The sequence below is a fragment of the Phoca vitulina genome, unplaced genomic scaffold (genome assembly GCF_004348235.1).
Source record: "Phoca vitulina isolate PV1807 unplaced genomic scaffold, GSC_HSeal_1.0 scaffold42, whole genome shotgun sequence".
In the NCBI taxonomy this organism is placed as follows: domain Eukaryota; kingdom Metazoa; phylum Chordata; class Mammalia; order Carnivora; family Phocidae; genus Phoca; species Phoca vitulina.
Window position 1 is genome coordinate 95,332 of NW_022589745.1, and position 25,788 is coordinate 121,119.

Sequence of the window (25,788 nt, forward strand, 5' to 3'; positions counted from 1 at the left end):
TGTCTTTAAGAAGAAGTATCCTAATGAGCCCATAAACTAAGGGGACATGTACTCCTGAGTGTACTTTAGGGTCTGAAGTAAAGACATACAGAGGTACATACTACTGGAATTTTTTAAAAAGTGGTAGAATGGACCACCCTGCCTCTTGTATGTGGCTGAAGATTTAATCAATGATAGACATACTCTTAGCTCAGAGTTTTGTTTCCAGATGTTACCAACCCTGAGTTCAGGGAAATACTTCCAGGATTTGAAATATGAGCTATTTCATCCAGTATCATAGTCATTAAATCTGTTTACCATGTCTAATTTCCCCCATTCTATACCTACCACCCAAGGATAAGGAGCTTATTAACAGTAGGAAAAACATCTATATTCATTTTACTGTAGGCCAGTGGTGATTTGGAAACTGAAAGATATCTGAAATGGTTTGTACCTTTATTCTCATTATCAGAATATGTCATTGTGGACATATAGTTACAGGCTGTTTACTGCTGACTGAGTTTAAAATTAGAGTCAGATTCTTTGATGTTTGCTTCGGTATCTGAGAGGTATTCTCTGAGCTAAAGGCAATTGCTATAAATCATATAAACATCGGCCTAATGAAGAGAAATTACTGTATAGTTTTGAGTTTTGTAAACTCAAAAGAGATAAATATATCTGTGCACTTGCACGTTTTTTTTTTTTTTTTTAGTACAAATCAACTGCCCATGTGAAGGGAAGGCTGAGATGTATAGAACTTCAGCCCACAGCTAGGCCTCTGAAGGACAGACACAAAGAAGAGAAGCAGAGGGCGCCTGGGTGGCTCAGTTGGTTGAGCGACTGCCTTCGGCTCAGGTCATGATCCTGGAGTCCCTGGATCGAGTCCCGCATCGGGCTCCCTGCTCGGCAGGGAGTCTGCTTCTCCCTCTGACCCTCCCCCCTCTCATGTACTCGCTCTCTTTCATTCTCTCTCTCTCAAATAAATAAATAAAATCTTTAAAAAAAAAAAAAAAAAAAAAAGAGAAGCAGAGACTAGGACATCAAATATCATTATAGGGTTAGAAGCATTCTTGGCACAACCCTTTAGCAGGGTACACGTTTGTCTCTCTTTTTGGCTCATCTCTAATGACTTAAATGGTCTTTCCAGGGGTGCCTGGGTGGCTCAGTGGGTTAAGCGTCTGCCTTCAGCTCAGGTCATGATCCCAGGGTCCTGAGATCGAGCCCCACATCGGGCTCCCTGCTCAGCGGGGAGTCTGCTTCTCTCTCTCCCTCTGCACCTCCCCTCTGCTTGTGCTCTCTCTCTCTCTCTCAAATAAATAAATCTTTTTTTTAAAGGTCTTTCTGACTTACTATAAATATTTACATAGCTTTCTGCTGTCCTGGGTGAAAGGGGAAAACATCAGCTCTCAAAATGAGATCTAACAAGGTCAACAAAAACAACCCAACAAAGCTGCAGGCCTGGGAGCCGGAAGATAGTCTTAGACTTCTCCCTGCTGCCTATTTTGGCTCTGGAAACCTGAGCACACTCCACACTTTTTTTGGGCCTCAGTTCACGCATCTGTGACAAGCCAGGATGAGAACAGAATACATGGATCATCCCTTGCAGGTCCAAGATTGTACATGACTCTAAGTGGTATAATGATAGCTTTGGGAAGTACAGGGTTGCCAGAATGAACTCATTTCCAGAAAGGTGGAGACTCTGAGCAAGCAGTAACCCTGGAGGTATGATGTCTACTCCTTAGAAATATGGTATGTAAACAAAAACATAGATAAAAGCATAGAAAAAGTTCCATTTAGCTGAATATAGAAAGAGCACATAGAAATACTTGAGACCATCAAATGGCTAATTCAGGAAAGTCAGACTAACAGAGCATCATAAAATGTGCTGTCCTTTGTCCCTCAGGTGGACAAATGGAATTCCTGACACTGTGACTTGTCCCTTTGAGAGAAATTGATAGTTGATGATCAGAGCTCCAGCCACGGGAGCTGAGGCACTGGGGTCAGCTTGTCATGTTTGCATGATTTACTCACTTCAAGTTTTCCTGCCAATTTGTTAGTACATATTTTTTGACTAAAGCTGTGTTGAAATTATGTCAGCTGCCAAACTATTTTAAAATCAGCTTGTAAAGTTTTCACTCCTAGAGCACATATTTTTCCTGTGAGGATGCATAAAACCTACGACTTGCAACCATGAGACCTATCATTTAAGATATTTGCATTTATAAGCCAGAAAGTGTAATTTCTCATAAAATAAATTCGAGGAGGTCATTTTCATTGAAAGTATGCTATCGGTCAGCCAACTGTAACAATGTGGTTTCCAAACACTCGGTAAATTAGGTCTTGGCTCGGTCAACACTATGGGAATTTTAAGTCCAAATACTCAAGCACGTAAAGCAGCATATCGCCTATGTACCAGCAAGTGACTTCTCTCAAACTTCAAGAACACCTGTCTCAGAGCTCCTGTTGACACTGGTTCAACATACACAGGCCAAGGACATTTTCCACATGAGCCTCTGAACCTGTCTTCCTCTTTTGTCTTTGGCTCGCTTTGAAATATGAAATGACACCTGCTCCCCAAGTCATGAGAAGGCAGACAACTCTTGTGGCATGAATGGAGGCCCTGGCGTTCTCTAGCCTTTCTTAGGCCACAACCTGGGTTAGGTGCTAGTCCGCTCCTTGTACTCACCCCCTAACTTATTCCAGCCACACGAGGCACTACTTAAAAGTGGATGATTCGGCAGACATCCCTGTGGACAGCTCGCTGTGACAGCCAGCTCATCTTGCAAGCACCCAGGTAAGCACGGTTCAGGCGCTGGTGACCTTAGCAGAGAGGTGCAGCGTGGTCGTCACAGTCCACGTACTCAAATGTCTTTGTGAAACGTGCCCACGGTCATTTCTGTCAAGCCAACTTGCTCAGATGCAGTGGTAAGTTTTCTCCAGGGGCAAACATCACAAACATTTTAAAGAATAATTTTCTAAATTCCTTTACGAGCTCTTAGATAAAACATATAATTGGATAAAATTGAGATTATACCATAAGGATATTCAGTAGTCTGATTCTTAACTTAAAGTATGTAATTTAAACATCTCTATTATAAATATAAATATAATATAATATATAATATATATAAATAAATCTACTTTGTTATATTTTAGTGGATATACTCTATTCTATTATGGATTTGTTTCATATGTTTATCATCCAACCTTCTAATAAACAGGTTATTGCCATTTTTATGCCATATGTACATAATTGAAATAAATTATGTTGTACTTTAAAATATCAAATATTCATGTAATACTTAATACATACAGGTTTAATTATTATTAATTTATTTAATTTTTGCAAATGTAATGGATTATTTTAAAGCCCAAAAACTGAACATTTTGAGTCACACAATATATACCTGTAATTAATGTTTTTTTTAAGATTTTATTTATTTGAGAGAGAGAGATCATGAGTAGGGGAAAAGGGTAGAGGGAGAAGCAGACTGCCCTCTGAGCAGGGAGCCTGATGCGGAACTCGAACCCAGGAGCATGGGATCATGACCTGAGCTGAAGGCAGACGCTTAATGGACTGAGCCACCGAGGTGCCCCTGTAATTAATGTTTTAAATAAAGTTTTATTTTTCTCAAATTACTTCCAGTAAGTTCAAAAGTTTTTTAAAACCAATAACAGGGACAGCTCTTCTCTAACCGGGTCTCAGAAGTCTGTGCAGGTTACCGGAGGAAGCAACAGCGGCAGGTGGGTCCTTGGGACCTAGAAAAGGCCTGCAGAAATGTCTCTGTACCCTTCTCCTACCTGAAGGGAGACAAAGCAATTTGGGCTCAAACTGCCTTTTCTGCAAATCCTGCCAACCCAGCAATTTTGTCTGAAGCTTCTGCTTCCATCTCTCAAGATCCCATCTCTATCCTAAACTATATCTGGGGCTCTCTCAGTACATGGGCCTGAGTTTAAATGAAGAAGAACATGCAAATACGGCCTTGGTCCCTGGAGCATCAGTTTAGATGCAGTTGGTAGAAAGACCTTCCAGTATGAACCATATGGTGGCTCCTGTAACTGGCAATGATGTTGGAATTTGGAGAACAGAAATTAAGCAAGGAATTCGTGAAGTCATTCTGTGTAAGGATTAAGATGGAAAAATTGAGCTCAGGCTTAAATCAATAGATAACAGTTTATTTGTTCTGCTGGTCCAGGCCAATTCTCCAGCTTCATTGGTTGGTCTGAGATTTGGGGACCAAGTACTCCAGATCAGCAGGGAAAACTGTGCAGAGGCTAGAGCTCTGATAAAGCACAAGGTGCTCAAACGGACTTTTGGAGAGAACATAACTGACTATTCAGGATGGGCCCTTTGAAGGGACAATTACCATGCATAAGGATAATACTGGACATGGTGGCTTTATCTTTTAAAATGGAAAGATAATACCCATAGTGAAAGATAGTTCTGCAGCCAGCAACCGTCTTGTCCCAAAACATAACATCTGGGAAGTCATGGGCAGAATGTCACTGGGCTGAGGACTGCCAAACTGCAGACATATTGTCAACAGTTGAGACTAAACTTACTATTACAATCATGCCTGCTTTTTTCTTTGAACATATTATTAAATGGATGGCACTAAGAATTATGGATCACACCGTTCCTGAGGTTAAAAATCATGGCACAATGAAAAATTCACTGAACTTCCCCAGTTTACTTCTTGAGCAACATAACTTTATATTATGCACACGAAGCCTTCCAGGAGCCAGACAGTATATGCTGCATGAAGACCCTTCTATCTTATATTATGGCTGGGAATTTTATGGTTTTGATTGGATATCTTTTTAAAAAATTCTTATACCAAATAGTATAAATTTTTGATTCCCTTTTTTCATTTGTAGATTAAGTGGAATAATACCCAATTTTGTCTTTTACTCTTAACATTCTGTAACCTAGCTACTTTGGGATGGCCTTAGGGTATTTTCCAGGTCATTTGTCCTGTTTCCCAATCCTCTCTGCAAAGAAAATGGCCGTGACACTTTATCCTGATTTTCTTTTCTTTTTGTTTTATGTTTATTCCATTTTAATTAAATATGTATAAAGTTTAAAAAAAAAAACAGTAACAAAGTAGCTTTTCCTGATCCACTTCTCTACTTTCTAATCTTACAGCTATTTTCCTGGCATTTGCCTCCATATTTCATACACACACACACTAGGGTTCTATTGTTCTAATCTACTCTAGGGTTTTATTGTTCTGTCATCCACACACTTTTGGAATGGCTAAAACTAATACAACCAAGAAAAAGGCTTCTGAGTATTAACTAATGGTTTTCTTGCAAAGAAGCTACTTTATGCTCATGTTGCTCCTATCATGTGGGTAGTCATCAGCTAAGTCTTCAAAGTGTTGGGACAGAATTCTTCCCCAGTCTAATGGCCTGGTTGTTGTTAGACTGAAGGAAAGAATATGGTATCTAAGGAATTGTTGGTGTAGCAGACAAGGATTTCCAAACTTCTGAATCCCAAGCTTTTGTTCACTACACCTTCCCTAAAATGTTTGGTTCATATGGCTGATTAGGTGTGAATTTTCATGATTCACATAACCTGGATAGAGCCCTACTGGGCAGTGAAACTCTCCTCTTCTCACCTATAGTTTCTACTCGGATGCCATGTTTAAAATTCTGCTGTGAAATTAATTCAAAACTGAGAAGTGATTCCAAGTCCTGAAGCATCTGGTAGAAGTCAGGCTAGTGGGAACAATTTCTACTTATGTCTAAGTAAATTGAGAATTGGGAAGAATATCTATTTCTGCCTCAGATATACTGATATTTTCTCTATTATTTACTTGTCCTTTTAGGAATTACAAACAACATTTTAGGCCTGAATCAGAACTCTGATATTATCTAGTTCATGATTCCTAAATAGGCTAATCATTAATTAGCAATGAGTCTATTTAAAAAAAAAAAACAAACAAATTCTAGATCTGGTTTTCTGATGCAGCATGTTTTTTGAAACTCCCTTAAGAAATTCAAGTAAGCACCCAGGTTTGAGAGTTACACAGGACTATCCTGCCCCTTAGAGTCAGGAAACTGAGACATCACGGTCAGTCAGCTCTGAAATCCAGCAGGACTGCCCTGGTGGACACACTGTGTACTCGGCTGGTATTAGGGCTAGCATCTCCTCCCGTTGTTCAATGGCCAACCTGTGTCTTTCATGATGGGTAGTGCCCATGGTTGCTAAAAATTTCAAATACATTCACACTTTGCAGCTAAGAAGTGGCACCCGGGTCTTCCTGCCATGACTGCAGTGGTGAGTGTCTACTATATTTTGCTGACAGTACTTTCCATACAAAGTTTTGTTTGCTTGCTACCCGATGGCTAGAACAAATCTTGTTTGTACTTATTGAATATCTAATGTTTTTGCAAGATGAACATTATCTCACCTTTATCATTCCCGATAATTAAATTTGGTTGTCCTGATTGATGTGTCTTTTAAACTGGAAGATTAGTGAGAAGAAGAAAAAAACCTAACAGCTTAAATGTAGTTCACTTGAGGAGAAATCATTTGGGTATTATGAAGACATGATTTCTTATCATCAAAAGAGAAAGCTGGCAGCTAAAGGTAAGACGATCATACCAACTGGTTTGTCCAGCAAGTCCTCATTTATATCTGTTGTCTAAGTGTAATGATTCATGTGGCCCCTTTCACTCTCTGAAGTCTCCAGGTTTGGACGATAAATTATTCGGTCACACTATTCATAAGATATTTTGTATATTTCAAAATATTCAGCACCACTGACAGGTCTGGATGTAAAAAATACTCCAGCAGTCTGAGGGACAAATGCAAGGTGAGCCAGGCTGCGGCAGCTTCACCCCACTGATGCCAGGACTCGTTTGGATAAGAGGACTGAATAGGCAGGGGCTTCTCTGCGCTTCTTGTTCTATGCAAATTCCTTTGGAATCATGTGCTTGAGTGAAAAAGACCATTTTCTGAAGTATGGAGGACTAATTTTCAGTAGGAAATGAATGTAGTTCACCAGAGCTACAGTCCTCAACTGGAATCCCCAAATAGTTCTTCAGTTGTATTCTCCCAAGATTGGAGCTAACATGTACTAAAACTTGTCTTAGGCTACTTGGTGACTACGTCATGTGCATGGCCTCATTAACCCTGACAGTGATGCTTATGATTTAGGTACTCCTACAATTCTCATCTCCTAAATGAGAAAATGAGACTCAGAGAAGAAACTTGCCTTAGGTCACAGATCTGATAAATGATAAAGGCAGGATTTGGATGGGAGGGGTGGAGAGAGAGAGGGAGAGAGAGGTGGAGTGGGGCAGGAAGAAAGACTGGAGGGAAATTCAGTAGATCAGAGAAATTCGAGTTGAACCAAGCAAGCTTCAGGGAGGTTAGTAATTAGGGTACAGATGGGGACATAAACATTCATTCAATAACCATGTATTTGGTTTTCACTATATTCCATGAGCTCTACTAGGTTCTCAGGCTCTGTCTGCTAAAGAAGGCACAGTCTCTGCAATCAAGGACAGTCAGCCAGGGAGGCAACCACAACCTAATTCAGGGAGTGCTTGGCAAAGGTTAGTGTCGAGGAAGGATGCACATTAAACTGAGGTGGCATGAGGAGACAGTCGTGGAAGGTTTCTTAGGGGAACCCCCCAGCTGAGCAGAAGGAGGATACAATAAGTAAAATTTATCCAGTAGAAGACAGAAGGAAGCACATTCAAGAAAGTAGGATCACCAAAGTCTGGAGATATCCAAAGGGCAGTCCCATTTGGGAGCTGCAGGTGGGAAGATGTGCAGAATCAGAGGGTGGCACAGAGAAGGATGGCTCATATGGGGGATGTCCACTGCATGCTCTTGTTTGTAACACCCACACCTAAGACACTGTTTGGTGTGGAACACAAGGGAAAGTTTGAGAAATGAATAACTGAATGAATAATTGAATACATGATGAGAACTGGTGTTCCAATGTTGAGACGTAAGCTTCCAAAGGCAAAAAGCATATAAACAGGTTAAAAAAAAGAATCCACATGGTCAGCAGCGTGTGGGAGTGAAGCTGCATTTCTTTTTATTACTCCTCCATACCTCTGCCAGTTTTATTAAAACTCCTCTAAAATACCTGATAATAGAGAACTGATAGTAGAGAATAGGGTGGTTGATGATTAATATGGGCTTTGCTTGCATGTCTGTGCCCCACTTGTGTGGACCTGGGCAAGTGCCTGAGCTCCTCTTTGCTCTCACTGGTGAAGTCAGAGATTGGATTGTTGTTCAGGTTGAACGAGGAGTGGAAACTTCTTAGCATAGTGCTTGCCACATATAGGTATTTTTTAGTTTTAGCTATTGATGGACATATCCTCTGCTTTTGCACAGTTACCATTATTTCAGTGAGTGAATTCAGCAAAAGCATTCCAACCAAATGACAAAGAATCTGTCTCTATTAATCTCCCCTCTGCTATGTGCAATTGCTATGTGCAGTTTCTGAGAATTCATTTTATGTCAATGCATTTATATATATTGTTGGTTATTTTGAAAAGCAGGTATTTGTATGTTTTTATTTTATTTACTTCCACTTCAAACTCAGTAGTAGTTGGAGATGGAACATTTTGGAGAAGTGTGACCACAATCTTAACCCCAGGACTTAAATCCAATACATTAAAAAATAAATCTAATTATTTAATGAATCTAAATGTTGAAAATATAAATCACATATTGCCTCAGGATGGTCAGGGATATTTTTAAACAAACCCATTACACCCTTGGAACTTCAGAAGACCATCTCTTTTCTCAGGGAGGCCTGTTGTTACATCAACGATCCCTACTAACTACATGGAAGATCAAACAATGTTAGCATATTTTTAGTAATTCAGAAACTGTGGATTGGGTCTGGGAAATGCAGTAACTTTTGGCCCATGAGCTGTGTAGGACTCTTTCCCCACTTCATTCGTGTATAGAACTGTCATGATAATATGGGAAAAAAGAAATAGGTCATTATAGATAATGAGTGCTCCCTACCCCAGAACCTATAATCAAAATTAGAATTTTTATAGACATAACTGCAGAATATGCATTTAAATTAAACACATTTGTCATCTGGATGGCAAATTAAACACTCGTGTGGGGTCAAACCAAAAATATTTACGACATAGCCCCAGATGCAAAGTTGTGAGGCCCGAGGCCGTCAGATTCAATGGTATGTTTTGAGGATATAATTAAAAATTATAAATGATGGGGCACCTGGGGGGCTCAGTCATTAAGCGTCTGCCTTCGGCTCAGGTCATGATCCCAGGGTCCTGGGATAGAGCCCCGCATCGGGCTCCCTGCTCCGCGGGAAGCCTGCTTCTCCCTCTCCCACTCCCCCCGCTTGTGTTCCCTCTCTCGCTGTGTCTCTCTCTGTCAAATAAATAAATAAAACCTTAAAAAATCATAAATGAGTGTACTGCACTTTGCACCCTCTCACGTGCCAACCATAGCATGTTTTTAATACAACAAGTGTTTGAGAATCTTACTGACGTCAGACTGTGCTGGAGGGAGACAAAAATGAATAAAATGCATAAAGTATGATCGAATTGAGCGTACAAAGTATGTGTTAGTTCCAACACTAATCAGAACGAGAAGAGCTACATTCAAAGGGTGGTTTTGCACACTTCTGTTAATGCTTTCTGGTGCAAGTTGTTCTATGATGGTACCTGCCTAGCAGTGTTCGCGGCCATCTAGGCATTAGCCCCACACAATATTTTATTACCATTACCACTTCTGAAAAACAAACTTAAAAACAATTGCTATGTGGGGTATACCTTGTGCTGCCTTTAGTTTCACAGGCATGACTGTGGCCTGAAGTCAGGGGAACGTACACCCACCTACCTGAAGACACTAGAGACGCAGCCTGCCTGGGCCGCCAAGACTTCAGAACACCTGGGGCAAATCTGGGTGAAGTAATGTGCCTCCGAGAAGACCATCCCAGCACTAGCTCAAAGACTGAGTCGTCACAGTATAAAAAAAGCTGAACCACAGGCCCAACGAAGTGTTTATGGAGTAATAAAAAAAAGTCTGTGTGATGCTTCTTTGGAGAATAGGCAATTTTAGTATGAAATGAAGTATCACGTTAGAATGAGCAACAGAAATGTGTCTTTGTGAGCACACTGACCCCCCCGCCTCTGCCAGCAATATCTGTGATTGTGATGCATCATGAGTAAGAAGCTTGGCACATACTTAGACTCCCTCATTTTGTTTTGAGCAAAAATACATCATTTAGCAAGTGTCGACTCTGACAGTTCCCTTTGAAGAATGTCCGGGAACGTTCCATGCTGTTGAGGACACCTCGAGATCAGGCAATGAGCAGAGGAAGTGCTCTGATGAAAGATGGGTCAAAACCAAGGTGAACTGTTGGGATCTAAGCTTCCTGCAGGATGAATGACAAGATTTCATAGGAAATTCTCAGTGACTGAGAAGCATCATCATCTTATTACATGACTGAATGCTTACTATACAGCCGGGCATTCTGGTTGGCATTTACTATAAACTATTTCATGCCAACCCACAGCCACCTGCTGCTGCTCTCTGACTAGACCTCTTTCCAGGCAGTGTAACAGTGACTAGAAGCACAGAGCATTCAAATTCTGCCTTCTATTTGCTTAAAATTTTGGAGCCTCAGTTTCTTCATCTGTAAGGTGGGGATAATAATAGCCCCTACCTCATAGAGCTGATGTGAAAAATAAAGGAGTAAACATAGGTACAGCTCTTGGAAAATGCCCATAGGCTGTTATGAGTTACAAGGAAACTGAAGCTGAGACCTTATAGGACGTTCCCAAAGGAGCACTGACAGGAAGTGGAAGGAGGGAAATTTAAGTCCTGGGAAGTTCAACTCTAGAGAACTCTCTCTCAACCATTCTACTGTGTTGTGAGAAAGTGTCTAAAGATGAAACTACACTACTTCACGCCAGTAATTGTTTACTGAGTGCACTGGACTCTAACCCCTTTGAGGTCAGAGACCATGTCTTATTTACGTCTATACCCTGAAAACCTAGCATAGAGTCAGGCACAAGAGAGACGAAAAACTGTGACTCAATATATGTCAGGCCTTGAAGTAGATATTATGGGATGTAGAGAGGAAGACAAGACATAGTTCTGGCCGGAGTTTCAACTGTGGGCCGGCTCACCTAGCCTGTGCCCAAGAGTGACTGAGAACAGTAAAATACTAAATGACCACAGGTTGCTGCGACTTGCTGTATATAAAGAAATTTCTTAACTGAAAGAAGATTGTGCCAGAATTCTCAGAGACAGTCCCTTTCAGCAAGAAGTTAGAGTATTTGCTTACCCTTCTCTTCTTCACTTTAATATAAATAAAAATGTCCTTCTAACTGATTTTTTAGTTAACATTATTAATGGCCTAGGACTCAGAAAACGAGAAGAGACCTATGCTAAAGAGTTGCATGAAAGATATGCTTCTCACGGAACAATAGACTGAGGGCAAACTCACCCAATTGCAGACCAAGCTTTGTCTCTAAATAATTACAGGACTTTGGAAAATCCCTTGGCGCTCATCTATTAAAGGAGAGAGTTGAATCAGATTTTCTTCACAATGTCTTCTACCTAAAATTTCTCGAATTATTTGACAGACGGGCTTCAAAGATTACCTATTGAAATGGCCAAGAGGATTTGAAAAGAATGTTTGACTCTGGGTGTTGAAAAGTCAGAAATAGCTGAGCTGGCAATTCTGAACTACAAGACCACCTTCTGTGCTTTCCCCATGAATTCGGATCTTCTAGGTGTTGTTGAATGAAAACAGTTTTGTTCTTTTTATGGTTCTCTGATTCTACAAAACTCCTTCTCTAGATATGAGCTGGATTCAATCAGAACTTGAGTATTATCCACATTAGTCATTAGGGTTCTATTTCTAGTTTATCAAGCTCCTTATGTCCTCTGTTTTGTTAAAAGTAAGTCCAAGAGCAGGGGTTGTCTTTCTTAAAGACAAGTATCATTTTGTATTCACCACATAGCAAGCTTACTCAATAACTACCTCTAGTGGATTTCCTAAAGTACTGCTATTCCACTTTTGTCCATAGTGGATAGACTAAAGTATGGAAGGAAAGCACATAAAATAGTGCAATTTATGAATTCAATGCTCCAAATTCTTATTGCACAAGAAATCCTTGACAGCTTCATTTACTTTGTGTTTGGACGAGAGAGTAGGTTCCCACATTTAATACAAGATTTTGCAGCAGAATTTTTATTTTACTTTTCAATTTATTTTTATTTATTTTTATTTTTTATTTTATTATTATTATTATTATTATTATTATTATTATTATGTTATGTTAATCACCATACATTACATCATTAGTTTTTAATGTAGTGTTCCATGATTCATTGTTTGTGCATAACACCCAGTGCTCCATGCAGAACGTGCCCTCCCTAATACCCATCACCAGGCTAACCCATCCCCCCACCCCCTCCTCTCTAGAACCCTCAGTTTGTTTTTCAGAGTCCATCGTCTCTTATGGTTCATCTCCCCCTCCAATTTCCCCCCCTTCATTCTTCCCCTCCTACTATCTTCTTCTTCTTTTTTTTTTTTCTAACATATAATGTATTATTTGTTTCAGAGGTACAGATCTGCGATTCAACAGTCTTGCACAATTCACAGCGCTCACCATAGCACATACCTTCCCCAATGTCTATCACCCAGCCACCCCATCCCTCCCACCCCCCACCCCCCACTCCAGCAACCCTCAGTTTGTTTCCTGAGATTAAGAATTCCTCATATCAGTGAGGTCATATGATACATGTCTTTCTCTGATTGACTTATTTCGCTCAGCATAATACCCTCCAGTTCCATCCACGTCGTTGCAAATGGCAAGATCTCATTCCTTTTGATGGCTGCATAATATTCCATTGTATATATATACCACCTCTTCTTTATCCATTCATCTGGCGATGGACATCTTGGCTCTTTCCACAGTTTGGCTATTGTGGACATTGTGCAGCAGAATTTTTAAAATTTTGATACTATGCTATCAGTGATATTTAAATTTCAGTTGTGCCAGCAAAAGAACCTCACAATCTTGATCCAGTGGAATTGTTACATCTAGCTTCCATTCACTTATTCAGCTCTAACAACAGCCCCCACTTGTTGAAAATCTATTACAGTTCAGTGGTGGGCTGGGTACTTGTAGCTCTGTTTGCTCACAGCAACACCACAACATGGGTACTGCTATTCCCATCTTGCTACTGAGGACACTGGGGGTTCAACGACTGGCAAGTCTTCTCCAGCCTGGGTAACAGCTGTCAGGAGATGGTGTTGGGATGCTTTTCTAGATTGCATGACTCTGAACCCTTGCACTTCCCCATGCTGTGTTCTAGGATTTAGGATTACCTGTTAGGGTCAGGGACACAAATAATATGTGAGAAGGTGTTCTCCTTTATAACACCTTGAACAGTTTGGGAGCTGATAGATAAACATGCTTGAAATGTGAAATAAACAGTGGGTGGTAATGTATAATTAAGAATCAGAAAAAATTTAATTCTAAGGAGGCTGACATGCTGGGAACTACAGTGGTCCATGAGGACCCCACAGGGGAGGAACGAGCTACTCCTTGACCTCATGTAGGATCTAGATCAGAAAGCAGACCAGGAGGTTCTTCAGGAATGAGGAGGAGGAGGTGGGATTAGCCTGACATATCCCCAGTGTGGTAAGCAAACGCATTTGCCTTGATTCAGAAAGTTTGTATTGAAAAGTTGGGCAAATTTGAATAATATTGGTCAAGAGTCACAAATTATCAGCCTGAAGGCTGATTAGGACTCATAAATGTTGTTCATATGGCCAACACAATATATATATGCAACTTTTAAAATTTGAATCTCTTAAGCAGGATGTGTACCTTCTCCTTTGCCAAAGGTCCTTTTCTCCTGTACATCTGGTCAACTTATCCATTTACCTGCATGTATACCTAGCCAACTTAAACAGTACCTTACCTGCCTTGGTCCTGAGGACATTTAATTTTGTGACATCTAACACAGACAATCATGGCACATCCATATTAACAGACTTGGATATAAACTGATAACAGTATAAAAAGATCATTTTGGTCTAACTTCTAGGAGACCTAAGAGTTATAAAAATAACAAAAACAATAATCCTTATATTTGCTTAATGTTTACTCTACATGAAATATTTTTACTTATTTTTTTTTCATTTACAGCATAAAAATTAAATCTTTCCTTCGGATACATTTAAGAAATAGGAACGTAGACTTAATGTACATTTTTTCTCTATACTTTGTTTTCCCTTAATTTATAACTAACATCCAGAAAATGAAAAAAAAATTACATTCAATCAAAGTAGATGTGTCAATTCCAGGCTTGTGCTAAACACTCAATAAACATTTCTTGAACGATGGAATAAATGAATACACAGGTAAATGAACAAATGAATGAATGGTTAGAAAGATGGTAAGATTTTATTTTATTTATTTTATTTTATTTATTTTTTATTTTTTTAAAGATTTTATTTATTTATTCATGAGAGACAGAGAGAGGCAGAGGCAGAGGGAGAAGCAGGCTCCCTGCGGAGCAGGAAGCCCAACGCGGGGCTCGATCCCAGGACCCTGGGATCATGACCTGAGCCGAAGGCAGACACTTAACCGACTGAGCCACCCAGGTGTCCCAAGATGGTAAGATTTTAGTTAGACTTTTTAGGAAGGACTTTTTCGTGAAGAAGAAGATGAAAGGCATTCCAGGTTGAGATGCATCATAAATGAAAGCATAGAGCCAAGAACAAAAAACCCGTGAACATGCTCAGTGATTGATGTGAGGTTTATAAGCAGGAGACTGGTGGTGAGAAGCTCAAAGTGAAAGTTGGGGCAGATCAGAGAAGACCTGGGAACAAGGCCAGCAGTCTAGATGGACACACAACCACCAGAGCATTAGCCTTGGGCAGTGATGAGGATGATACTTAATCATGTGTGGACATGACAGGATAGAGAAAATAAACTGAAGTGGGGATATCTGAATAGCAGATGACCAGCTAGGACACAGCTCAGCAGGGACCCAGATGCAGGTGATGACAATGAGAAAAGGAAAAAGGCTGACAGCTGTTTTAAAGTAAACACATAAGAGATATTTCAGCAGGAGAAACAGGACAGTGGGAGAAATCCAAAGAAAGATGCCCCTTATGTTTCATTAATTGTAGTTCTTATTGTGATACTTACTAGTATACTGTTGTAATTCTTAAGATCTTCATTTGAGGAACTAGAACATACACACATATGGAACACGTTTTTATCTTCTTTTAGCCACAACAATCCTTGGCTCTGACCAGCAAATGAAAATCAGAAATCATAGGAAATCACAATTGCAATTTAGTGTTGAGATATGGAAGGCTTTTTGCTTGATCTAGGCAACCCCATTATTTTTTAGCAGAATGATTAATAAATGATATTGAACTCTTCAGATAGTTGGCTACACAATACTTAGACCCCAGCATGGGCAGTGCAAAACTTTGCTGAAGATTGTTCAGAGATTCACCTAAACACATAAAAGTCTAATTCTGAAATCTATATTCCTGCAATTTTCAGTGTTGTGTTTCATCTAAGTAATGGTTTGCCTTGGGAATTTTAAAAATATACCAATGCTCAGGTCTTACCCTAAAATAACTATATCAGAGTATCTGAGGAAGGGATCTGAGCATTATTATTTTTTAAGTCTCCAGGATAATCCTAAATTGTAGCAAGTTTGGGAACCATTGGTCTATGTGTCACCCAGATTAGTTTTCAAAGGCAGTGAAAAGTAACCAGTCAAAATGTCATGTTCTGGTACAAATCTACTCCTTGCATTTTCTGAGTCTCTTCTTATTCTTAGTTTAGAAGAGTAACCTGAGCCAGGAACTTGCCACACTCAACCCCCAGGTGACTGGAGAGCAGAGTGCATCATGACAACAGTAGTATTTGCATAATGACTTGTGGTTTCCATGGCATCTTACCATTTCTCTTTCTTCACTAATCTTCTAAAGCATATTTTCTTATTATAGACATTCTGTGTTTCCATTCACCTGGGATTATCTCAAAGTACAGAAATCTGTGAGCAGAAATGAAATTCACTTACAGGGCTGTTCATGTGAAGAAATACATCTAGAACCAAGTGGCTTCAAGCTACTCATGAAGTGAAAGGTGCCTCTGGGACCTGTTGTTGACACTTAATACTTGATTCGCACTCTAAAGATGTATTTCAAGCTATGTGATGACAAGTTCAGGACTTGCTTAGTTGGATGGTGCAGTTCACTAGAAAAACTGTCATCAAGAGCACCCCTGTACCATGGTTTACTCCATTTTCCTTGGACTGGGTCATAGAACTACAAAGCAAGGCTGGTACCAAGCCTGGCAGGTTGCAGGTGCAGCATTGCAGAGAGAATTCTAAATGGGAAGCATATACTCAGGTCTCACTACCACAAATGTCTCGTCCCTGGGCAAGTCCCTTGCTCTCCATGGGCCTCTGCCACCATGTCAACATTGCTTCTGGTTCTAAATATCTAGGACTATTAACTTTAGAAGTCTGTATTTTCTGAAAAGAGCTACACTAATTCTGAACTAGCTACTCAAAGTACCTTTCTGGATTGGGGTGATTAAAAATATCTCACTCCGTTTGTCTTGTTGAGGAACACGGGGGATAGGAGCTTCTGAGAGGAGGCGAGCAGGTGGACTTGTGCCTCAACACCAGGAAGTGCAGAACGGCCAGTGGAGGTTTTCAGTGGACCATAACCACGGCACCTCTGCCTCATGGTAAAAGCACAGAAAGCATTGTGTTTAGTCTTTAAAGGACATGAGGGAAATCAAACTTGCAATATTCATAACCTTGTAAGACCTCAAAATTTTAGACTTGAAATATGAGAAGAGAAAACCTGAGCCCTACTTCTGAGCTTTGGCTATTTGGGCAAGTGTCATGGTGATGGGCATCAGGGGCCTGTTTCAATCAGATTAGAAATAGGAAGGAGTGCTCCCTACAATGGGTGCAGTAAACCTACTGAGGAAAAGCAAGGACACTGTCCTTGAGGACAGTGAGTGGGAGCTGCTCAGGCTGAGACAGAGGTGCGGTGGTGTGGCCCTTCAACGCCAGCCATGGAGCCTGCACTTTATAGGAGTAAGGCATTCTGCAAAAAGACTCACCACCTAAGTTCATGGACTTACAAAATCTGCTTGAGTAAGTAGTGTCGAATAACTACATTGCCAAAGGTCAAAGCAGTCTGTGATATGGGCATGGAAGCTGGGATGGGGACAAGAGAAGGGGGGAGACCCGGAGAGAACTCTGGCCACACCCATTAACAGCTGCGACCCATTTCTTGGGTCCAGAGGAGAGGTGACAGCCGAACCTCTTAGAGTGCACCACTTAGAGCTTCAGAGCACACACCCATGGAGACCTATCACATTAGGTTTTTATCAGACTCTAATTAGTTTTGGGGGTGCCGGTGTGGCTCTTTCAGTGAAGTGTCTGCCTTCAGCTCAGCTCATGATCTCGGGGTTCTGGGATTGAGCCCCATTCAGGTCATGATCTCAGGGCCCTGGGATTGAGCCCCATGCCAGCTCCCTGCTCAGCGGGGAGTCTGCTTCTTCCTCTGTCTCCCCCTCTCCCCCCTCATGCTCTCTCTCACGCTCTCTTTCTGTCTGAAATAAATAAATAAAATCTTAAAAAAAAGAGTTAAATGTGCTAAAATTTTATTAATCAGATTCTTAAAATGTGCTAGAGAATGACAAGAAGGACATAAATTACGAAGCTTTCTTTCTTTTCTACTATAGCGTTGTAAAGAAAGGGACGTAGGTAGAAAGTGAATCTAAGTGTTCTAAATTCATTGACATGTATAAATAATAATCTTTTATGAAACTTATCAGAGAGAATGGGTTAAGGGGAATAGGTTTATTTTTTAAATGAAATTAAGTAAAATTACGACATTTGCTGAGAAAAAAGAGTGATGGAGACTTTCTTATGGGAAGCAACTTAAAACTCAGTTGAAAACTAACCCTAAGCACAAATCCTGAGCTAAGCAAAAGGAATAATCTGGTAGTTCCTCCTTTTGGTTGAAATCCAAAGTGGTTTGGATCTGACCTTAAAAGGGCAGACTTAGTTGGCTTGTTCTTGACTCCTCCCACTCCGCAAGTCCTTGAAATTACAGAAGAGATACAATAAAATGAGTATAAACTTGTGACATAATGACAAATGAGAAAGAGTGTGATCAGTGAACATTTAGAGAAATTTCTGAAAGATGAAAAGCAGATGGGATTTGATTTAGAAAGAAATACAGTGTGAGCAAAGAACAATAAACAAAATGGCCATATACGGCCACTTTTGTGGGAGCCTTATTCCTGGGACTCAGACACAAGTAAGCGGGAATGTAAGTGGTGGCAGGAATGGCTCTCATAAATTGGGGGCAGCAACCCAATTGTGGTGAATTCTAGAGAATGATAAAGAAGACAAAAAAATTTAAGATTACCCAGATGGAATTATTTACAAAGGGGATAAACCCTTATCTGGGGCCACCAACAGATAAGAGACCCCTCCAGTGGAAAGCCAGCATGTCACTATTGTAAGAAGTCAGGACCCTGGGAAAAGGAATGCCCAGCCGGATTTAGGGAGAGTCTACTGCTCCTCCAATACCCATTATTTTGTGAGGGACTTGCATCCCATTCTTTTCTACATCTTGCACTGAGGAATCAAAATTCTTCCTTGTATTTACCTAGAGAGGCTTTCAATGTTTATGGCAATGGGTCCTCAGATTTGTCTGCTGTAAATTTTAGGCATTTACAAGAGAAACAGAAGAATTTTCTTCAGCTTGAGGGTCCATTCTAATTCAATATGAGGATGATTTATTGATAGCTGCTAACACTACATGCTTGTAGATAAGATACCTTAGCTTTACTAAACATTTTAGCCTCTTTGGATGCATTGCAACATCATCAACACGAAGTCAGGTATTAGAGACATTTGTTCCAGGCTGGATGATAGAGAATAGTTCAATCCTGAAGTCAGCCTATTTTACAAAGGCAGCAACCTCCCAGAAATCAAAAACAAACAAACAAAAGCCTGTCAGTTTGGGGGGTTAGTTTTCCCTAAAAGCAAAGCCTTTCTCTGAAATGTTACATGATAAATCAGAAGAACCTTTATTGTGGCCAAAATAAGCAAAAGAAAGCTTTCAAACTCTTAGAGTAGCTACTGTGTCAGAGTGCCTGACTCGTAAATGCCTCTCCTGCCGTAAGGAAAGAGAGGACGAGAGAGTCACTAGTGGCGTGCCCCGTGAGGCTGCAGATGTGCGCACGAGTCCAGCTCACGTCTCCATGGTAGGAGACTCTGTTGGGTGCTCAGGGGCCATGCGCAGCTGTCCCCCTGACCACAAGGGCTCCGGCTTCAACAATGAGATGTTTAGCTTCCATGTGCTATGTGGGGTTGCTGCTTGTTGACAAGTTCATGAGACACAGCCCGTCTCGCCGTGCCTTACGGGCTAGGAGCAGGCCTGTGGTCGGCCCTGACGCTTCCTTTTGAGCCCAGCTTGGATGTTGCCTGATCCTGACCACTTCACAGCCCTCAAGGGAGATCCTGGCCCTTGGTCTGGATCCTGTGTTGTTCCTCGTCCCAGGGCTGACTTGACAGTGCTCAGTCGTGGGTCTTCTGTGAAACACTTGGGAAAGAGAAGAGCATAGTGCAGTAGTCAGTCTCCATGAGGTTTTAGGGGCTTATGTACTCCTAAACATAAAATCAGTACGAAGGCCAGAATTCACAGCTGTTATGCAAGCTGTTGAATTAGCCACTGGTCTTCGTGTGAAACCCTACACTGATGGTTAATGTGTTGGGGGACTGTGATGCATGGGCCAAATTTGGAAGAACAGAAGCTTTCTAATGTTGATGGGAACTAAAATACCACTTACAAAGCAATATTGTCAACAGTTTAATGATGAACCATGCACTGGTGCAATACGTCTGAAAAACAAAGCAGCAATATAAATGTGAAGTTTTAAAAAGTTTATATTCTTTGGCTTACTAATTCCATTTCACAATATCTACCCAAATTAAATGATCAGATTTGCTTACACATATTTATATGAAGATATATACATAGCAAAAAGAAAGTGAAGAAGAAACAAAGTTATTGAAGGCCCCCCAAATAAAGAAGTGTCTTAAATAAATTTGTTCTTATTAAATGAGATTTGATTTAGCCAATGAATGATGTTAATATTTCTGATGTGTAGAAAGTGTTTATAACACAATGTGAAACAAGAAAGCAGGAGACAAAATAGAAAACAAAGCTTAGCTTGGAAGAAATCCTGCCAAATGCTGACAGTAATTCCTCTTCAGATGGTGCTGCCCTCTTGAAGAAGAATTCCTGCCCTGTCACATCTGGGTGGTCAGGAGGCAGAAGGGCAAATTCTTCCTTCTTCTTCCTTTCCTTTTACCCAGGCCCTCAGCAGATCAGGTGATGCCCACTGGAGAGAGCTCACAAATTCAATTAGTGATTAGTTCACAAATTCAAGTGCTAATCTCACCCAGAAATGCCCTCACAGACACACTCAGGAAAATTGTTTAATCTGGGCACCTCCTAGCCTCGTCAAGTTGACACGTAAAATTAACCATCAGGTGTTATGAATTAAAGAAGTATTATCCAGATATCACATAAAAGTCAATGTGGAAAGCAAACAATGGAAGTTCAATTTATATCAGGAAAAGTGGTAGAAATTAACCTAACATCTGCTAAAATATTCAATGTTTTATTCCGTGGATGGGGATTATTTCAGTTGGGTAACCAAGGAAGAAATAAGCCATGATAGTTAAATAGCCATACAAAACACAAACTATAATCTATAGTAGGTCTAGAAATGGAGCAACTATTCAGCTAATTTTTTTTCTATTGGTTCTTATATAGGAATGAAATTTTAACTGAGGACAACATCCAGAATGATACATAGAAGCAAGGCTATTGCTATGGTGGACTCAAGGTCGTGAGCCCCAGAGTAAGGACAAGAGACAGAAAGACCCCATGTAGGCAAATACAGGACTCCAAATATAATGCTGGTCACGGTTGAAGAAAAAAAGTGCCACCCACCTTTTCCTTCTAGATCAATTTTTAGTGGACTTTTCTGTCTTGGAAACCTTTTTCCTTGTGAATATACATTGGTGAACTATTTGCTCTAATTCTCTGTAGCTGGTTTTAATAAACTAATACTAATGGGAAGTATACTAAATTCTAGGGACAGAAGTTTAAATGGTAATCAGTCCTTGCCCCCCCCCACTGTGCACATTACCATGTACACACAGAAAGTTATTGATTAATTTGAGATGATCTTGGTCCCACCATGTTAAGTGTAAAAAAAAAAAAAAAAAAAGCAAGATTGTGACTCTATTTATCCAAGTGAACATTCTCATTCAAGTAGATTTCGGACTAAACCCAAAAGACATCAGTATTCACCGTGTCCCCGGACAGTGTGAACACAAGTGAACAGATGGCCACGTGTGCCGGCCGCGCAGCAGGCCCTCTACCTCCACATCTCTGGCGTCCAAACCCCAGCTCTAGATCTTGCTAGGTTGGAGACTCGGCATGTTATTTAATTTCAGTGTCTCCAGTTTCCTTGATTCAGTACCTATAAAGCATGTGGAGTGCCTGCACATAGTGAGTGCTTTGCTGTATCCCACCTTAGTCAAGTCTGTGCCCCAAAGCCCTGGGTTCAAAAGATGAGAAATGTGTCATGGAGAATGTGGAGTAGAAGTTCAGGGTCGGGTCTTAGTTTACTTAAAACCAGCTAAACTGGGCTTAAATTCCAGCTCTCTTGCTCAAAACTAAGTTACTTTGAATAGTATAAACCCATCTTTGTCTGTGAAGGAGGAGTAAGAAGTAAATGGGCTATGATAAGGATGAAATGAGGTAATATTTGTTAGGCATGAAGAACGGGTAGCACATTGCATGTGTTCTCTTAGCTACAGAGGCTACTCCTGATCTGCTGCATCGTGTAACTATTAACTATGAAGAGTATAAGAGGAAAGAATTGCTTCTTGGTGACTGAACTTCAAATTTTAAAGTAGTAACATAAATATTTTAGACTTAAATAGAAAAATGAGAATTTCTGTAAGCCCAGCCACAGCCTAAAAAAGCAGACACTTCAACAAATGGAATATTGCCATCAATCTTATTTCTGAGTTTAATCTCCACAGGAATTTTAAATGAATGCCAATAAGAGTAATATTATACAATGTATATTAGCTCCTAAGCCTCTCATGTATCTGTTCGTTCAGAGAACAAACATATGAGGCAAATCTCTCTCTCCCCATTCTACAGTTAAAGACCCTGGAGGCTGGAGGCTGGCTCTCTCCCAGGGTCTCACCGTGAAGTAGCGGCACCACCGTTAATTGATTTCCAGTGTACTTCTCTCCCCACGGCATCTTATCTCCAAAATGCAAAACATTGTTTCTGACATTATTTCTATATTAAAATTTTTTAGGCTTTTTATCTTTATGCAGTCATATTTGAAATATTTTCTGCTTTCATTATGAAAGTGCCAAGTCTCCAAATGAGATAAATAAACTTGTGGTTATCTTCAGCATAGGTGCTCTATTTCAGTGTCTAGTTTCCAAAATAAAGCTAAGGTCTATGTGAATCTATAGTTTACAATTCATGAGCAATTAAAAATACTAATAACCAATATAAACATGTACATTTTATTCACTCATTTCTCTGCAAATGTTGGGAGTTTGATTTATTTCAGTGTAGTAAAAAATAGGATTCATGACCACTATCCCAACTGTTTAGTGTTCTTTAGGCCAAAATAAATTTTTTTAAAGATTTTATTTATTTATTTGACAGAGACAGACACAGCGAGAGAGGGAACACAAGCAGGGGGAGTGGGAGAGGGAGAACCTGGCTTCCCGTGGAGCAGGGAGTCCGATGTGGGGCTTGATCCCAGGACCCCGGGATCATGACCTGAGCCAAAGGCAGACGCCCAACGACTGAGCCACCCGGGTGCCCCAGGCCAAAATAAATTTAAAGATAGTTTTCTTTAAGTTAAAAAGATCCAGAGGGTCCCAATATACTAACTATATCAACAGCCAGTTACATATGTTTGTTCATTTTATATGGCAAACATAGCACTCTTTGAGATTTACTTCCTATTTTTTCCAATTTTTAAAACTGTGCTAAAATACACAAAACATAAAATTTACCATCTTGACCATTTTTAAGTGTACATGTCAGTGGCATGAAGCACATCCACGCTGGTGTGCAAGCCTCACCACCATCTGTCTCCAGAACTCTTCTCATCTTACAGAACTGAAGCTCTGCCCACACTAGGCAGTAACTGGCCCTGGCAACACCACTCTTTCTACCTCTACGAATTTCATTATTCTGGGTACCCATATATGTAAAAACATACATATTTGTCTTTTTGTGACTGGCTTATTTCACTGAGTATAATATCCTCAAGTTCATCCAAACTGTAGCTGACATCAAATTGTCTTCCTTTTTAAGACTGAATAATATTACATTATATGGATAGAGCACATTTTGTTCATCCATTCATCTGTCGATAGACACTGGGGTTGCTTCCATGTTTTAGCTATTGTGAGTAAGGCTGCTATGAACATGGGGACACAAATATTACTTTGAGACCCTGCTTTCAATTGTTTTGGGTGTATACCCAGAAATGGAATTGCTGGATCAAATGGTAATTCTCTTTCTTTCTTTTTTTTTGAGGGACCACCAAACTGTTTTCACAACAGGTGCATGATTTTACATTCCCACAAAAGTGTGTGAGGGTTCCAATCTCTCCACATCCTCACGAACACTTGTTTTCTGTTGTGTTTTCTGTTGTTGTTGGTTTTATAGTGGCCATCCCAATGTGTGTGCGGGGGTATCTCAGTGTGGTTTTGATTTACATCTTCCTAAAGACTAGTTAGTGATGATGGCCATATTTTCATGTGCCTATTGACCATTTACATGTCTTCTTTACAGAAATATCTATCCAAGTCATCTGCCCATTTTTTAATCAAGTTTTCTTATTGTTGATGAGTTTTAGGAGTTTTTCTTAATATATTCTAGATATTAATCCCTTTCCAGATGTATGATTTGCAAATATATTCTTCCATTCTGTGGGTTGACTTTTTACTGTATTGATGGTGTCTCTGGATGTACAATTTCTTTTAATTTTCATAAAGTCCAATTTGGCTATTTTTCTTTTGTTGCCTGTGTCTTTGGTGTCTAAGAAATCATTGCCACATCCAATTTCACGTTTTCTTCCCAAGATTTTATACTTTTAGGTCTTATATTTAGGTCTTTGATCTATTTGAGTTAATTTGTGTAAATGGTGTTTCTTCACTGATTTTTAAAAATTATTATTTCTGAGTCTGCCATTGGGATGTGACTAGTGTGCACTTTATTATATTTTTAACTTAAAAAAGAGAGATTAATCTTTTGGGCCAAATGAAGATTATAGTTTTGAACTCCTTTATCTAACTTCTAAAAGGATACTTCACCCACCACAAACAAGTCTTCCAAAGGAAAAGATATTTTTCAATCAAATATTACATGCCCATAGTGAAAAATCAAAGACTATCAAAGGTTTATTATGGTACATGGGAGTCCTTTGCACCATCTTTACACCACTTCCCCACCCCCAATCCCAGAGACAACCACTACAATCATTTTTAGTAGTATATTCTGGTATTTCTTCTACTTCTTTTTAAGTACTCTGCTTAGAGTACTCTTTCTTGATTTATCCTATTGTCCTTTTGTTCTGGCAGAGAGATGTACATCTCTCCCGTTCTCCTGATGTCTTCTCCATATTAAGTTACACATTTGTGGTACCGATAATCCACGTTCGTATTACTATGACTGTTAATTATATTGTTCATTATTGTACTACTCAGTGACTGCTGAGCCACACGTACTGTGACTGTATTTCCTTTCTCGTAACACTTGGTGTTTTACTTAATTACTTTCTTAATTTTCATTAGCATACATTTCTATTAAACTACAATTTCTTTCACAAATTCTCCAACTGATCTATTTGCCCATCAAAACATTTCTCAATGTTCAAAATCAGTTCTTCAAGGTGTGTAAGACTATTTTCTAAATTAGAAGCCTCTCAAATGTAGCCATCAAGTACCAGCAACAATTTTGACCTTTTGCTCCCCAGGGTTGATGATACCTGGAACCTCCTTCCTCTCCTTCTGGCATTGGACCCTTGTGTGCTGAACCTCTTCTCTTGCTCTTTTGTGACTCATTTCAGCCTTTGGCTGGTTTCTAACTTTTTGAAAAATTTCTCATCTTTACTCTTTTTTTTTTTTTAATTTAATTTTATTATGTTATGTTAGTCACCATACAATACATCATTAGTTTTTGATGTGGTGATCCACGATCCATTGTTTTCGTATAACACCCAGTGCTCCATGCAGTACGTGCCCTCCTTAATACCCATCACCGGGCTCACCCATCCCCCCACTCCCCTCCCCTCTAAAACCCTGTTTATTTCACAGAGTCCACAGCCTCTCATGGTTCATCTCTCCCTCCAATTTCCCCCCTCATCATTTTTCCCTTCCTTCTCCTAATGTCCTCCATGCTATTCCTTATGTTCCGCAAATAAGTGAAACCATATGATAATTGACTTTCTCTGCTTGACTTATTTCACTTAGCATAATCTCCTCCAGTCCCATCCATGTTAATGTAAAAGTTGGGTATTCAACCTTTCTGATGGCTGAGTAATATTCCATTGTATATATGAACCACATTTTTATCCATTCATCTGTTGAAGGGCATCTCGGCTCTTTCCACAGTTTGGCTATTGCGGACATTGCTGCTATGAACA

The 25,788-nt window shown here is 39.9% G+C and overlaps 1 pseudogene; it reads left to right on the top strand.

The window, feature by feature from the left end:
• Positions 1-3,757: 3,757 nt before the first annotated feature.
• Positions 3,758-5,831, top strand: LOC116648292 (annotated as a pseudogene).
• The last annotated feature ends 19,957 nt before the right edge of the window (positions 5,832-25,788 follow it).